Consider the following 17123-nt stretch of genomic DNA (forward strand, 5'->3'; position numbering starts at 1 on the left):
TACAAGTGTGGTTGAAGCAACAACATTGATATCTCAAGCTGCCCGATCAATTACGAAATGTATGCGAAAACAAGCACATGCAATGAAGCATAAACAAACTATAAAGGATGCAGTAAGAGAAGCTCGTGCTACTACTGAATTTAAAAAAAGAGAAACAAAACAGAAAGCATGCAATGAGATTATATATATAAAAACTCAAATCTGCTCAGAAGCATAATGGAGAAAAACAAGATTTGTTACATACAGACAACAACAGTTTTCAGCAAGATTTTTGCAGTCAGAATAGTTCATGTAAAACGTCTACAGATAACTTGCTTACAATTCAATCAGAAACTTCCGAAACACCCTCAAAACAAAAGAGGCATAAAAAAACAAAAGATGTTCATGACCTTGATGCTTACCCTCGCAATATTAACCTCACAAGTATTGAAAACAACTTTGTCTATGGGTATGGGCAAACAAATGTCCAATGTGCAAATATTAGTGATGAACAAAAACATCCTGACAGTGAACAAATGTCTACACATCAGAACATGAATGTTTTGCATGGGATGGCTTTTTCAAATATAGTTACAGGATCTTTCCATCAGGCTGATTGTAGATTCAGTTTTAAATCACGTGGTAGTCAATGCACAATAAATGCTTTGTGTTCTTTGATTTATGCAAAATATTCTTATGTTGAAACATCACAACAGACCAGATACTCTGTGTTGGAGACCTTGTGTACAATAAAACTGTGTCAACCTTGAAAAGAGCGAACAGAATCATTAATAAGCTATTGTGCTTTGAAGAACTTCCAAATTCAGTGAATATTCTTGATATGACAAATAGACAAATAATTGTTAATAAATATGACATTGTTTCAGGTGTATGCATACAAACATTCAATAGTTTTCATGTGCCATCTTTATACGAAGCCTTCCATACTGCTTTTGATCAAAGTTCATACATACTGATTATGCCTGGTGCTCAGCAGTGTTCATAAAACGTGAGAAGTATTTTTTATTTGACTCCCACTCTCATGGTCCAGATGGTTTATCATCTCCAGACGGCACATCGTCCTTAGCAACTTTCAATAATTAAGAAGATTTAGTACTTTTCTTGTACTCTATGTATACAAGTATGCATATTGACATCACTGGAGGAACTGAATTGCTGCCGGTTGGATTGTATTGTGAAACAGATCATGACTGCTGTGAAACTTACGCCTAAGATCCCTCCAAAGACTACACAAATGATGATATTGGTGTTCAAGCACATGATATGTGGACTGTGGAAGATAAAAATGTAAACAACAGTTCTGTTACTAAACAAAGAATGAGTCATCAAACAAGAAACACTACTTTATGTAATGAAGAAAGTTTTCCGCAAATCTGCACTTAAGACAATTCATCAACTTTGATAAGTATATACTTTAATGATCAAAAACAGGGACATGAAATTCATAAACAAACAAAGAACATTAAAGGATAGCATATCTTTCTTTGTACAAACAAAGACAAAGACAATCTGACAAATTTAGGCTGAAAGAAAATGAATCTAGAAGAAATTTTAGATCATTAGCACAAAATAAGTTCATTGAGAGAAAAAGAACAGGGAATTGAATGAGAAAAGCAAGGCAGATAGAAGATTTTTAAGCAACAGAAAGAGACGCAATGAGAAACTTGAGGCAATCACCTACAATACAACTTTTTGAAAAAGAAAGAACATTGAAATCAAAGAGGAAAGCAAGTCAGAATGAAGATTTTAAAGCAAAAGAAAGAGACGCAAACAGAACCTTTAGGCAATCACCTTAAATACAACTTATTGAAAAAGAAAGAACATTGAAATCAATGAGGAAAGCAAGGCAGAATGAAGAAATTCAAACAAAAGAAAGGGTCGCAAAGAGAACCTTTTGGCAATCACCTACAATACAACTTATCGAAAAAGAAAGAACATCGAAATCAAAGAGGAAAGCAAGGCAGAATGGAGAAATTCAAACAAAAGAAAGGGTCGCAAAGAGAACCTTAAGGCAATCACCTACAATACAACTTATCGAAAACGAAAGAACACTAAAGTCAAAGAGGAAAGCAAGATCAGGTCCTTATAATTTAGAAACAGAACGAATTAAGAAACAACAATGGAGGTCAATTTTGAGAAATAAAAGTTTTAGAGGCCATATCAAATCGAGTGCAAAAAGCAGAAAAAAGAAAAAGTAATGATTACCTAGAGCATGAATGTATTGCTTCTAAACACAGGAAGTCAGGTAAAACGATGAAAGATTGTATTGAAAAATTCCATGCTGCAATTGAAATTGGGCCAATCTTTATCTGCAACGTTACGTACATGCTCAAAATGAATAGTTAGTAGATTGATATAGTTTTTTGTAAAATTATGAAAATACGAGAGCTTATATTTGTGTGTAATTATATCTTATTGACTTTTGACTGTGAGATTGAATCTTATTGCTAACCACTTATCTATGTTGTATAAGTTTATGGAGCTTTTACAGCGAAAAATACGTCTGTGCAACAAAAAGTTTTAGTCGATTTGTTAAACAATAATGTTAAATTTGATCAAATGTCTCATATTCATAAATACACCAACGAGCACACAATTATAATTACCCTGTATGTTCTAATGTTATCTTATTGTAGTGTAGAGGTTTGTAATACAAATGTATATTAGTCAAATGACATAATAACAACACAAGTGTGAGGTTATATATTTAATAGCATTCTATTGAAGCTTAACTCTACAACTACTAATAATGATGTTACCCCAAGCAATACATACAAGAGACTGAATGTGCGGGCTGTCTGCATCTATGTTTTGAGTAACCCTTGGGTATGTTAAAGGCTCTATAAAGGTGAAGATCCGTAATTATTTACCGATTTTTAAATATTTTTTCCGTATTTTATATATAAAGGTAATCAAAAAAAAAATATGTATATTCTATTGGACATTACCATAAAACTATGAGCAATACAACTTGTTTTTAGCTCAAAATACAGTGTCCTCCAAGTCTATCGTGTTTACAAACAATCAGTTTATTTGCATCGCTGTTTATTCGGGAAAGAGAAAGTGAAAGTGACTCAGGTCACCAAAAATATATCGTTGATGTTCAATGTTTTCCGGTATTACTCACAAAGTATGTCTCTTCTAATAATGGTCAAAACGTTTGTAGTGATCTAATCAGTTACTTTTTGCTGGTAAAAAATAGAAATAGAATTAAAAGTATATGTTCTTTTGGCTATTTTTAGCATACGTCACCGCTTTGGGGCTACACATCACGTTAGTTGCAAAGTTGTAAGCATTTCTTCCAATTATGAAACGGGTATATCTTCAATACTTCTTGACAACGTTGCACCTCTGCTGTGTTATTAGCAATTTTTATGCAAGGGTAACTGAAATCCGGTAAAAATTAGGCAATTTTATATGCATAATTATTGGATTTGTCACCTTTATAGGGCCTTTAATTAGCTATAGCCTGCAAATATGTATCTGGATCATGGAACACTGTTATAGATGTTGTATCAGCTTATGGCCCTATACTTTATCACATGAACCTATAATAAAGGCAATTGATCATAAATCCTACAAAGTAACTTTTGAGCATTAATTTCCTATTAACAAATACAACTTTTATTAATTACATAATTAAACAAAATACTTCTTTGAAAGGACACGCAAATTCCAATTACAAGTTGCGAACAGGATTGCTTGAAGTTACATAATAAGTATCCTATTGCCCGTTGTTCCAGAATTGTTGATAATTTCTTCGTGTGCTAACGAGGCCTCTTCCAGCTTATACTCCTTTTGGACACTGGGTACGAGCCAGCCTTTAGTAAGTCCTTCTGAGATCACTTGATGCATTTCCACCCATTCTTCCTGCATAAATTATGACCGAAAGATGATTTTGGTCAAAACTGATAATAGTGAAGTTTTATTTTGGTGTAAATATAAGCAAGAGGGCCACAATTGTCATAGAATACTCACCATTTTTTGCACAGTGTGCAGTCCATGGGTATAGTGTCAATGCTTTTTGTAAAGGAAAACTATATATAAAATATTGAAACATATGTTCTTGGATTTCAAAGAAACATTTTTTTTTTAATTTGAGAAAACTATAAGTTTATAAAAAATCATGTGAGCCCAATAGAGTGGAAGGTTTTGTTAACATTACACATCTTATGTTAAAACACTGACACTTGCAGTTCTAGATATAAAGATTGTTATTTAGTATATAAGTCTATGTAGACAATACGACCCTAAGGAAGTCCAATGTGCACAATTTGAACAATCTTATTAGAGGACCAATAATTATGTCTATAAAAACCATGGGACCGGTGGTGCATGGTAGGTTTGGACCCCAACTTGTATAGCGTTAACAAGCTTTTTCCTTTGTATGACATATATGTAGTGATCTTGTTTACAATATTACATGTACCAGTTTCGAACACGGCCAAGCTTTCATTAGGACAAATAGCAAGTTTCATGAAGATTGGGCAATACATGAATGGCCCAAAGAATGTTACAAAAGCAAATGTTGACAACAAATGACTAACGATATACGACTCACTACGCACGACAAACGACGGACAACGGGCGATGATTACAGTAGCTCGCCATGAGCTTCAATTTAAAACGTATATTATAACAAGAGCACCGCCTTGCGGCCGCAAACTGCTCATCTATTTTTCTTTTTAAAGGTGTAGGGACATATCTCAATTTCAATCACAAAGGAGGGAGGGGTGGAGTATAGAGGGGTGTATAGTGTAGGGGTGTGGTCATTTATTACATTATCTTCCAAAAATGCCAAAAAAAATGCAAAAAAAAAATTATTTTTTTTTGGGGGGGGGGATTCTTGGGTGGGATGGTTGGACGGTATTTCAAAAATAAATTAATAAAAATAAATATTTGTGTTTTTTTAACCATGTTTGAAAAAAACAAGAGATGTGTTTGTCAGAAACACAATGCCCCCTATTGCGCTGCTTTGAAAATTTTTATTTTTCGTTTTTTTTACCTTTGACCTTGAAGGATGACCTTGACCTTGAACTTCCACCACTCAAAATGTGCCGCTTTATGAGAAGGCCGCTTTGAAATATTTTATTAATTTTACCTTTGACCTGAAAGGATGACCTTGACCTTGAAGGATGACCTTGACCTTGAACTTCCACCACTCAAAATGTGCAACTTCATGATAACGCCGCTATGCAATTATTCTTTTTTTGACCTTTGACCTTGAAGGATGACCTTGACCTTGAAGAATGACATTGACCTTGAACTTCCACCACTCAAAATGTGCAGCTTCATAAGGACGCCGTTTTGAATTATTTATTTTTTTACCTTTGACCCTGAAGGATGACCTAGACCTTAAATGATGACCTTGACCTTGAACTTCCACCACTCAAAATGTGCAGCTTCATGATAACGCCGCATTGAATTTTTTTAATTTTGTTTGACCTTTAACCTTGAAGGATGACCTTGACCTTGAAGGATGACCTTGACCTTGAACCTACACCACTCATAATCTAAAGCTTCATGATAACGCCGCTTTGAATTTTTGTTTTGACCTTTAACCTTGAAGGATGACCTTGACCTTGAAGAATGACCTTGACCTTGAACTTAGCTTCATGATAATGCCGCTTTGAAATTTTTTATTTGTTTTTTGACCTTCGACCTTGAAGGATGACCTTGACCTTAAAGGATGACCTTGAACTTCCACCACTCAAATGTGCAGCTTCATGAGAACGCCGCTTTGAATTTTGTTTTATTTTTTTGACCTTGATGGATGACCTTGAAGGATGACCTTGACCTTGAACTTCCACCACTCAAAATGTGCTGCTTCATGAGATACACATGCATGCCAAATATCAAGTTGCTATCTTCAATATTAAAAAAGTTATGGCCAATGTTACAATTGTCGGACGGACGGACGCCATATATTTGACATTTGACCTTGAAGAATGACCTTCACCTTCACCTTTCAGCACTCAAAATGTTCAGCTCCATGAGATACACATGCATGCCAAATATCAAGTTGCTATCTTCAGTATTGAAAAAGTTATGGCCAATGTTAAAGTTTTCGGACGGACAGACATCATAAAATTGACATTTGACCTTGAAGGATGACCTTGACCTTGACCTTTCACCACTCAAAATGTGCAGCTCCATGAGATACACATGCATGCCAGATATCAAGTTGCTATCTTAAAAAGTGAAAAAGTTATGGCCAATGTTAAAGTTTTTTTCGGACGGACAGTCAGACTGACTGACACTGACGGACAGTTCAACTGCTATATGCCACCCTACCGGGGGGCATAAAAATATTTTTCTTGGGGTCGGGTGTGGGGTATAGTGTGAGGGTGTGGTAGTCATTTATTAGATGATCTTTAATTAAAAAAAATAATGGGGGGGATTGAGGGGGGATTCGGGGGGGGGGGCGTGGGGGATGGTTTGGACGGAGTAAATTGTGGTATGTCAGATAAGAGTTGTTTTGTCAAAGTATCAATCGAATCGAATCATAAATTAAGAAGTTATGGCCAATTTTAGCAACATTTTATAATTTGAACTTGAGAGTCAAGGTCATTCAAAGGTCAAGGTAAAATTCAACTTGCCAGGTACAGTACCCTCATGATAGCATGAAAGTAGTTAAAGTTTAAAAGCAATAGCCTTGATACTTTAGAAGTAAAGTGGATCTAAACACAAAATGTAAGCATATATTCAAAGTTATTAAGTCAAAAAAAGGGCCACAATTCCGTAAAAATGACAACCAGAGATATGCAACTTGTCCTTTACTGTCCCCTTATGATAGTTTGCGAGAGTTCCAAGTATGAAAGCAATATCTATGATACAGTAGGGGTAAAGTGGACCAAAACACAAAACTTAACCAAATTTTCAAGTATAAAGGGCCCATAATTCCGTCAAAATGCCAGTCAGAGTTACATACATTTGCCTGCACAGTCCCCTTACGATAGTTAGTAGTGGTGCAAGTATGAAAGCAATGGCTTTGATACTTTAGGAAAAAAGTGGACCTTAACACAAAAAATTAACCAAATTTTCAATTTTGTAAGTATAAAAAGGGCACATAATTCTGTCAAAATGCAATCCAGAATTATGTAACTTTGCCTGCCCAGTCCCCTCATGATAGTAAGTAAGTGTACCAAGTTTGAATGCAATAGCATTGATACTTTATGAGAAAAGTGTACCTAAACGCAAATTTAACCGGACGCCGACGCCGACACCGACGCCGACGCCAAGGTGATGACAATAGCTCATAATTTAAAAAAAAATAGATGAGCTAAAAAGGTTATTTAAAAACTTTGTTTTCCAATCCGTGTTTAGTACTTGTAAACAGCTGGCATACACATAATGAGCCCGCCTATTGGCTCGTCAAATATTGCAATTGTTTACTAGAACAGTTGTTTCCACATGTATTCTACACAACACTGTTAAATAATCTTGTATAAGTACAATATATTATGGAATATAGTAACAGTTCTACAATTCACTTACTGGTGGGGCATTCCACAGTGCAAACCCAGTGACAATAATCTCCTTATACATAATTACACGCGGGACGATCTCTGCAGTGCCCCTGCTTCCAACGACCTAGTATGCAATAAAAAGATAATTCAAAAATGAAATAATAAAAAGCAATTGAATAATTCAATTAAATGCATTCGATGCAAACACTTATAATTCAGTCGATGTATACTACATAAGCAAGGCTAGTCAGCAATAAACAGTAATCAATCAATCAAATTAAACAACGGATAAATGCATGCAAGACAATCACAGTTGATGCATTTGATACAAACAAGTCATATTATGCATACTATAATGAATTGCAACCATAATATCATCCTTGGCTGACACCTGATTAAGACAAAAACAATAGGTTGTCAACACACTACTCGAAATGGGTGTATTTTACAGTTAATTTGATTTTAATTATATAAAATGGCATCGGAATTGCATATATAAAGATGCGTTTTAAATGTATTCATAAATATAAATAACACGGTTATAACATGACTGTTAAATGCACAGAGCATGAGGTGTAAATACAGTCCCAGTCACCAATAAATATATATAATGCGAAGTAACAAGAAGTGGATATGACGCTTGCAAGTTTTCCTTGAAAACAGATTCACGACCTTCTCTGTAACCGCATAGTAACACGAAATATAAAAAGGTGACCAAAGCTACGTAATATAAATAGGTGAACCCAGCTTAAGTCACCTTTTTATTTTAAATGTGTCGAACGCCTTGTTCTGTTCGGTATATTAGATAGGTCGCTTGCCTTTAATTAAAGACAAGCATGCATGTGATTATTAATAATATGTTCTACCTACCACTATGATTCCTCCCTTGTTGATTGTATTCACGTCTGTATCCAGATTCACATTGGCCAACATCTCTATGATAATATCTGGTCCCGTGCCATTGGTTGCTTCCTGAAAACGGACTAAAATGCTTTAATTGTTTTTTGTTGTACAGATGTTTTTAAAAATAACACAGTATTGATATATAACATGCGACAGATTTATCACGACAAAGAGCTCAACGGCACAGCTCAAGATCGAGTCATTAACTAAGCCTCAAGAGATGTTACTTGGCAAACATGTGAACCAGATTGAAACTCAGCCTCAGCCTTTTATGGACGAACGTATGCGTGATTCTTAACCCGGCCTATTAAATGTGCTTATAAACACTCGAAGTTTTATCAAGAATGAGTCATTACAATATGGGGGTTAAAGGGTTGTAGACATTTCAAGACTAATGTTTTTACCTGGTGACCTTATTTCTTTAACGTCCATGACCCGAATTTGAACTCATCCTAGACAATGTCAATGCTTACATTATGACTAAGTTTCATCAAGATTGAGTCCTCATCATGGTCACTATAGAGAAGTTACTAGGGTTTTATAAGAAAGGGCGACCTATTTGTATGCATGTGACAAAGATTTAAGTTTAGTCTAGAAATTGATCCAGAATTAAGATTGTAAGTATAACCATTCTGGCAAAGTTTAATCACAACTGAGTCACAAAATGGGACTCTAGAATTGCTACAAGGGTTTTCTACAAATGTACCTGGTAGCTTAGGTAATGGACGCACTTAGCACTACACTCTAAAATGTTACATACCGAACATTTCTCTGTAATGCAATATACAATTTAAATATATATATTTTATGTGTGCATGTGTGTCATGTATATAATAATAGACAAGTAGTAAGAGTAAAAAATAAGTATTTCCTGACATACCAGAACTTTGTCAATGTAGCCCTGTTCCTTATGGTTGAAAGCCTTTGCTGCTCCGTGTTTAAGAACCAAGTCCAGCCCCCTCTTTGGTTCCTGCTGTCCCAAGCACTGTAAGGCCCTTGGCCTTCCCTATCTGGACACATGCTAGACCTACCTACAACAGCAGAAGAACTGAATATATGTAAGTCCTGTCAGACGAATCTCCCTGGTCACTTGTTTGAACATCAGGTCTAGTTCTTTGGATTAATATTCACACAATTTCTTAACGTACGTCTAAGTTTCCAGATAAAATCTGAATAAAATCCAATGTTGTCTTTAAAAAAAAAAGGTTTATACATTGTGTTTGCATTTCAATTATATTTACTTGTTTAAAACTTATTACCGCAACATTCAAGGCTTGAACTATGATTAATAGCCCAAGAATCATGTCATAAAGCTCAACATTTCAAGATTTAAATTTCTTTCTGTTGATTAGTCCATACCCCGATGCCATCAAAACATGTTATTTTAACAAAACGTACCTAATTATTATATTTCTAATCTCTGGACTCATTAAGTGTTATTTATGGAAAAAGGCGTTTCCCCATCATATCGTCTCTACTATTAAAGTATTAAGTTATTGGAAAAATTAACTCAACATTTTTCATTTTTGTGTTTGAAAACCTTGTTGTAGACGTACAAAGATCTATAGTTAAGTCCAGTTTACTGGAATAAATGCAGTGTATGTTACTTGCTGATGTACGTGTGGCTGAAATTAACACAAATATTGATAAGGTTTAAAGATGACTTGCTTTGTTTAAAATGACAAAGTTAGCGCGGAGTATTTTTGATTGTTTAACACATTGCATACTTGAAAATATTTTTTTTGAAAATTGTTATTTTGCAAAACTATGTGAAAAAGCCCGATATAAAGGACATAAAAGATAAAACAAATCATTGCAATATCTGGAATACAAAATTAGAAGCAGCATGAGAATTAAGAAGAAATACTAAGAGTGTTGATAGGGCTTACCGCTCCACTGGCTCCATGCACAAGCACGGTGTTTCCTGGCTTCACTTTATCTTTCGCCCTTAAAAAAACAACAAGTGTTACCATGTTAACAACGGGTGATTGCATTAAGAAGTGTCGGATGGACTCAAATGAGAGTATTTAAGTGTCACGAGTTACTTGTAATATAATCGTTACAGATACAATGTATTGTCTTAAAAGAAACAACACAAAGGTGAACATCTCTTATCTGAAAAGCATAATTATTATACACATTTATACACAAAGTGACATTTTAATGGCTTTCACCTAATACAATAGCTGAATAAAACTAGTTTATATTTAATACAGCAAACATGACTTGAAAAGCATTAACAGAATAGCTGACCATTTATAAAATAGCGCCAGTGTATGAATGAGCAATATCGTATCACCATAATTATGCTATTTATTTGGACACTGCAAATGTTGCGATAACCCTTACAGTTGGGAAGTAAGAGTATACCACAATGACGTTCCTTGCTTTAATTGTCTGACGTGTGAAAACACATATTTATGTGTTATGATCTTTATAATCTGTTAAGCATATTAATAATGGCAAACCACCAAAGTCAACACCAAATAGTACAGTCGCGTTCAAGGGTGTCAATTTTTTTCCATTTCAGTAAATACCTGACTTATTTACATACATTTCAGATTTCGGTAATAACCATTGATTTGAAATATTAAACAGCAACACTGTATTGTTTGGTACCTCCTCTATTTGTAGATTTTCATATTTTCAATTTTCATTCAAAAGAAATGTCATAGGCTTTTATAAAAGACTTGTAGTTGTAGACCCAACTTAAAATGCTTTTTCGTAAATTGCCAATCTTATAACAGCTCAATTTTAAGGGTGGATCAAATATATTTGAGTAAAAAGTATATAAGAAGCGTTACTGGAGATCATATTAATTAGAGTGCGCAAAGTGTACACGTCTGGAACAGCTATTCGTAAAGGACACTTTTTGCTGTATTGTATTGTCTGTTTGCGGGAAGTCCTTTGTAAATGAAAAACAAATGATAGAAATTAATAGGCAAGTGCTGGACCACACTTTATTATTAATGCAAATCTAAACTAACTTCCTTTTAAGAACAATTTGCCCAAGCCACATCTCATACTTATAGACATATTTTCTTACTTTATGTATGCCCGAGATGCCGAATAGCATGGTACACCAAGACCTGCACCCTGGGAAAAACTCAGATGGGTCGGTAGTTTCCCAACCATAGTTTCCTCAGCAACCGTGAATTCCGCATACCCGCCGGAAACATTCCTTATCACATACACTTTATCCCCTGGCTGTGGAAATCAGACAGAAGTTGAAACGACGTTAGGGAGAAAGCATTACAATTGTGTACTGGTCCCATAGTCCTCAGCACATTCATTAAAGTCATTAAATGTCTGGCTTTTTATTTTAATATTTTTATAGTAGATGTTCGAAACGTTTTTAGTCAATATTACATTTTAGCAAGGTTTTACAGCAACTTGTATTTATTGTGTTCTTGTTGCAACTCTGAGCTGGGTGGCGTAACATTGGTCTATGCACTCTGAATAATAACACTATCTAACACCCTTTATAAGAGAATTAACATCTGATTAAACATTTCGAACTTAATTCTTGCTTGCCTTAAATTTGCTGATAATTCTTACCCAGAAAGACCATACTGCACGTATATTTATTATAACACTTGCTTAAAAATATCAAAGTTTTTTAAAAACAAGATATATACAAGATATATACCATACTGAAATTAAAACATACATAACTTAGAAAGATGCATAATGTCATATTACATACCTTAAATTTGGTTACTTTGGCCCCAACCTTTGACACGATTCCAGCCACATCTGAGCCCGGGGTGTATGGCAGCGGAACTGTAATTCGGAAAGTACCGCTACGAATATACGTGTCTACAGGATTCACCCCCGCTGCTTTTACTTCCACCAATACCTGATGAATTTCAAAAACTTCAAATATATTATTTTCTAGGTACTCTACCAGTTATCTAAAATAGATTATATTCAACATAATTCTTAAAATGCCCATAGACGAGCTTTGGTACCATACAACGCTTAAGGTAGAGTGCGCCGTGTTTTTTAAACCAATTAAGGACTTTGGCCGGGTAATTTGGAATGGGAAACATATATGCCTCGTTTTGACATAAAATTGACATTCTGTTGTTGTGTTGTTGTTGTGTTTTCTAAGGTATTAAATTTGAGGATAAAAGTGTTTTATATATTATAATAACTAAGGTGTGATCTTTAGCGCTTGATATGGAGATGAACTAAATAACCAGATTTATTCTATAAAAAATAGGGGGGGGGGGGGCATTCATTTGAGAAAGTGTAAGTGTCATTTGTGACAAAAATATAGTGTCTGACATTATGAATGGGAGAATTCTGATACAGTAAATAAGTATAGGTGAATATTTGGATTTCCGAAAACAAAACAATTGGAGCCACGTAAACAATTTTCTTCACAAAACATGTATGTCTGAAAACTATTAATATAAATAAAGGTGGTTACTAACTAAATATGAAAAAATATAGTTATACATATCGGCTTCACCTAGCGAAACCATAACATTTACTCTCTCATAATTCAAAGCAGTCATGTTCAATCATAAGCTTGTACTTTTATTACAGAACATATTTTGGATCCGGTTTTGCAGCCAGTTATAACATGTATACCTGAGTATCAGAAGGGACTGGTACTGGAACTTTGGGATCGATCTTTAACACCTCTGGTCCACCATGGTTAGCAACACGTATGGCCCGCATCTCTTTATGTCCAGACATTGTTTATAGCTGATCTAAGGAAACAAACAACTTTAAGAGGATGGGTTTTTTACTTGTATTATGAATTATTTAATCGGCATAAGTATTACTATATTGAGCGAGTCAAACTAACCATTATAACAAGCACAAGAGAATCCTAACAGCCTGGTGCTTTTAACTTGCTTTTAATGTATCAAATTTAATCTAAATGGCTTTTTAAAAGTATAATAGTAAATGATGATGAGTGTTTGATGAAATTCATAATTTGTGTTATTTATAATGACATCAGATGTCAAATTAGGCATCTTGCACGATATTTTTGGAGTAAACAATCGCTTTGCCGGAAACTGATAATTACATTTAAACGGAATAAGGCCAAGCTTGAATAACAGCTTATTAAAAAAATGACTTAAAGCCTTTTGCTAATTTAAAGGAATCATAACTCAAAAATAAATGGCTTATTTTAAAGGGAACATAGCTCATAAACGTGTCGATCACTGCTTGGAAATATTTGTTTTGCACATCAGTTCTTCATAGTCATGGCATTTGTTCACTTTTATTCAATAGCTTAACATATGTGCAATTAGCTCCCTCCTGAAGTACATTAAAATTAGGGAGGAAATAAGGTCAATAGAACGTAATTCCTTAACCTGGGGATAATTGCACAAGACCATTGTCTCTTGCATTTCTACGCTTCGTGGTAGCGACATATTTCATAGTTTTATTTAATGGCTTGAACAAATGAACAACACTTTGCTCCACAAACGTACACTATTTAATGCATAAATATGGTGTAGTTTAGTGACGCATAATTCAGGATTTATATTCCATAAATAAAATATGAAAATTTAAATACATTTTTAAGAATTGCGTGTAGGTATCTCTGATACACAACTCAATTTCTTGCATTAAATAAATTCACATCAAATGCAAATCATAGTCAGCATCGTCTGCAGCAACATGTACACTCAGTTCGCTTTTTTTCAGCATTATCCATTTTTTAACACACGTTGACCCTACAATTGTATCAGAAGCTTCATACGATGGTTCTAGTTCTCGACAAAAGTCGATTCAAGTTTTAACGTCGACAGTGGGTATAAGCCGGAGAACTGGTCCTCAAATGATTGTTATCTTCTTAGTGCAGCTTATCGATGTTCGACAAGACATATTAGGCTGCGTAAAATCAGTCATTGTCAGTCGCATTTCTCGCTGTCGTCGTCTGGTGATTCGCTGACATCAAAACACACAGATGTGTGAACCAGCGTAATGTGATTCGCCATTGCACACATACTTTCGTATTTGTAAGAAAACTATGTTGCGAAAATGTTACAGTTTACATTTTCTTGTCCAGATACTTCATACTTTCGAAAACAAAATAGGACAAGTAAGGAGACTGTTTTCCGTCTCTTGCAATCTCTCTAGAATTAAGTTTTTTTGTGAAAAAAGTGGGATAATTACCCCATGCACTCGTTGCCTACCCGCGCAGACTGTATATGACTTGCCATATTGTGGCTATTTTGTGCGGTAGCTGTATTAAATAGTAATGAGTATACGTTCACGCGAGGCAATTAAAGCACAAACACGTTTTACTTTCCCGGTAGCTGGAAACAGGGCAGATTTGGCGAACGTGAATATCAAAGACACATCTTTGAATCTTTTTACGAAGCAGTCAATACATGTAATAATAAAGCAATCCAACGTTCTATGGTCATATAATGTGATGTATTACAATTCATTTCTTTGATAGCAACTTTAACAAGATTTCTAGAATCGGTACCATTAAAATGATACAATTCTTACGAAATAAATTCAGTTATCTTACTCTTAATTGATTTTAACCACTATTTTATTTCATTATTTATTGTCTGTGAAATGAAACTGTTAACAGATGTCCGCATTTAAAAGGAAATACCACAAAAAAACTGTATACTCGCGATACTCATGGAATCATCATTCGTGTCAAGGCTTGTACATATCTCGAATAAATGAATTTCAAAGTCAATCATATATGCCATAATATCATTTCATTATAACGTTTTAAACGGAAAACGCATTACCGAGGACAACAGTTAAATAGCACTAATATTAGGGCAAACTTGATTTAGATCAGACATACCATCAAAAGCTATACTCAATGTATCAGTTTGAATAAATGGAATTTACGACACAAAAATAAACAAATGCCACAGTTATTTTCAAACACTGTCTATTTCTTTAGTCAAATGTGTTAAACTCTTAAAATACAAACATTTGTAGCCTGAATGCATAAATTAATTTAATTAAATATCTGAACGCAACAATAATTTTAACAATTGTTTTTATGTCTGAACCAAGCAGACGTACACACAAACATCGACAAGTGGAGAAGTTGATTGTGAAATTGTATTATAAGATTTCATTGCCAAGAGTCGATTGATACTTGCAGAAAGGGTTGTTTTCTAGCAAATGTAAAAAGAATATGCCGCGCAATTTTGTTCGTTTACAGGGGCATTTATAAAATACCACAAGAATGCAGGGTTAACCAATCTTTACTATTTTGAATAGCTTAAACAATTAATATTACACGGAAAGCATGAAACAAAAAAAGGTGATCGAACCATTGACTCATGAAGCAAACTTTAATGCGCTATCACAACACCACGCATGATTTTTATATAACAATGTAATTTAAACGCTATCTTGGTTATACACGTTTCTTTTAAATTATCGTTATAAAGCGCTAAACAGCATTACAACAGTTACAGTTTCCACCCCTGATAATCAATAAGCAAACCATACTTTTATCATTTTCCTCATTAAAGATTGTTAGTTTGCTTGTTTAATTATGATACATGTATATTCATTCTTTTCTAAATCTATGACATGACTTTATATTAATTGTCGGTTTGACAAAGTGTGAAAAAGTCCATTGAAGCGTTGAGTGTTAGGACGTTTTCAGAACATGCCACTTATAATAAATATAATAAAATTCTGCGATTTTGCTCCTTCGATATAAATTACCCCTAAAGCCACATTCCTATTCAGGAAACATTACGAATTTCCAATTTCCCGTCCCAAAAATTCTCAACAGAAGGTAAATTCTAAACAATTTCGTTCGAAAAGCGCATTATCTGCAAGTAAGCTAATAAAATAAGCACGGATACTGAACATTCCTGCAAAAAAAGGCAGAACAAAGAACATTTAGATGAGTTTTTGCAATTACGCACCAATAAAAAGACAAATTTTCTCAGTCTGGAGATTTCAAGATGCGAATTTTTCCCAATACTCAATTATATAATTGGTTTGCGCCATTTTTCCCAAATCACTTGAAACCTGTACTTTTCACAAATGTGCGAAAAGAATCGCTGAAATTTTATCAGATTTATTGACCGCTAAGACAAAGAATGTTACTGACCACTTATTCTAAATAACATAACATAAAATGATCGATATTCACAATTTATTTATATAAAGACTAAACAATTAATATTATTACATATGAATGTGATAATCCTAAAATTGCAGCGTTGCTTCAAAAATAGAAATATTACCTTTATGTGTAGAATACAGATACTACTGCACATGCCACTGATTTATCAGCTGGGAACTGCCCTTAATATCGGATTTATAACTTACCACGTACTGAAAAACGCTCTAGATATTAACACGCGTTATCTTACACGACAGTAAAATTACATGCACATCTGGGCTGACATCTATTATAGATTAATGCACTTCGGTGTTGAGCTTCGAAAGTAGGACGCGACTCACTTCAAGGACGACATACTAAAAGATACGTTCTAGAACACTTTGATTTGTTCTATTGTGGCGAAAAGTGTCGGGTCAAATGTGATGCTTCACGTTTCATCACTATTTAAGAAATAGTAAACCCCACTGAGATCATTTTGGCATTATAGTGACAGGCCAGGCAGCCACAAACTGTATTTGGACCGGTATATGGACCTCAGCCGGTCCATATACAGTGTTTGGCTGCCTGGCTGGTCACTATAATGCCATTAGGACCGAAATGGAGTTTACTATTTCTTATATTACCCCAAAGAGTGTCCCCTGTACCATTGTACAGTG

General features: G+C 34.5%; 1 pseudogene; it reads right to left on the reverse strand.

The window, feature by feature from the left end:
- Window positions 1-2694: 2694 nt before the first annotated feature.
- Window positions 2695-16728, reverse strand: LOC127867591 (zeta-crystallin-like; annotated as a pseudogene).
- Window positions 16729-17123: the final 395 nt, after the last annotated feature.

Source organism: Dreissena polymorpha, chromosome 2, assembly GCF_020536995.1.
Source record: "Dreissena polymorpha isolate Duluth1 chromosome 2, UMN_Dpol_1.0, whole genome shotgun sequence".
NCBI classification, from domain to species: Eukaryota; Metazoa; Mollusca; class Bivalvia; order Myida; family Dreissenidae; genus Dreissena; species Dreissena polymorpha.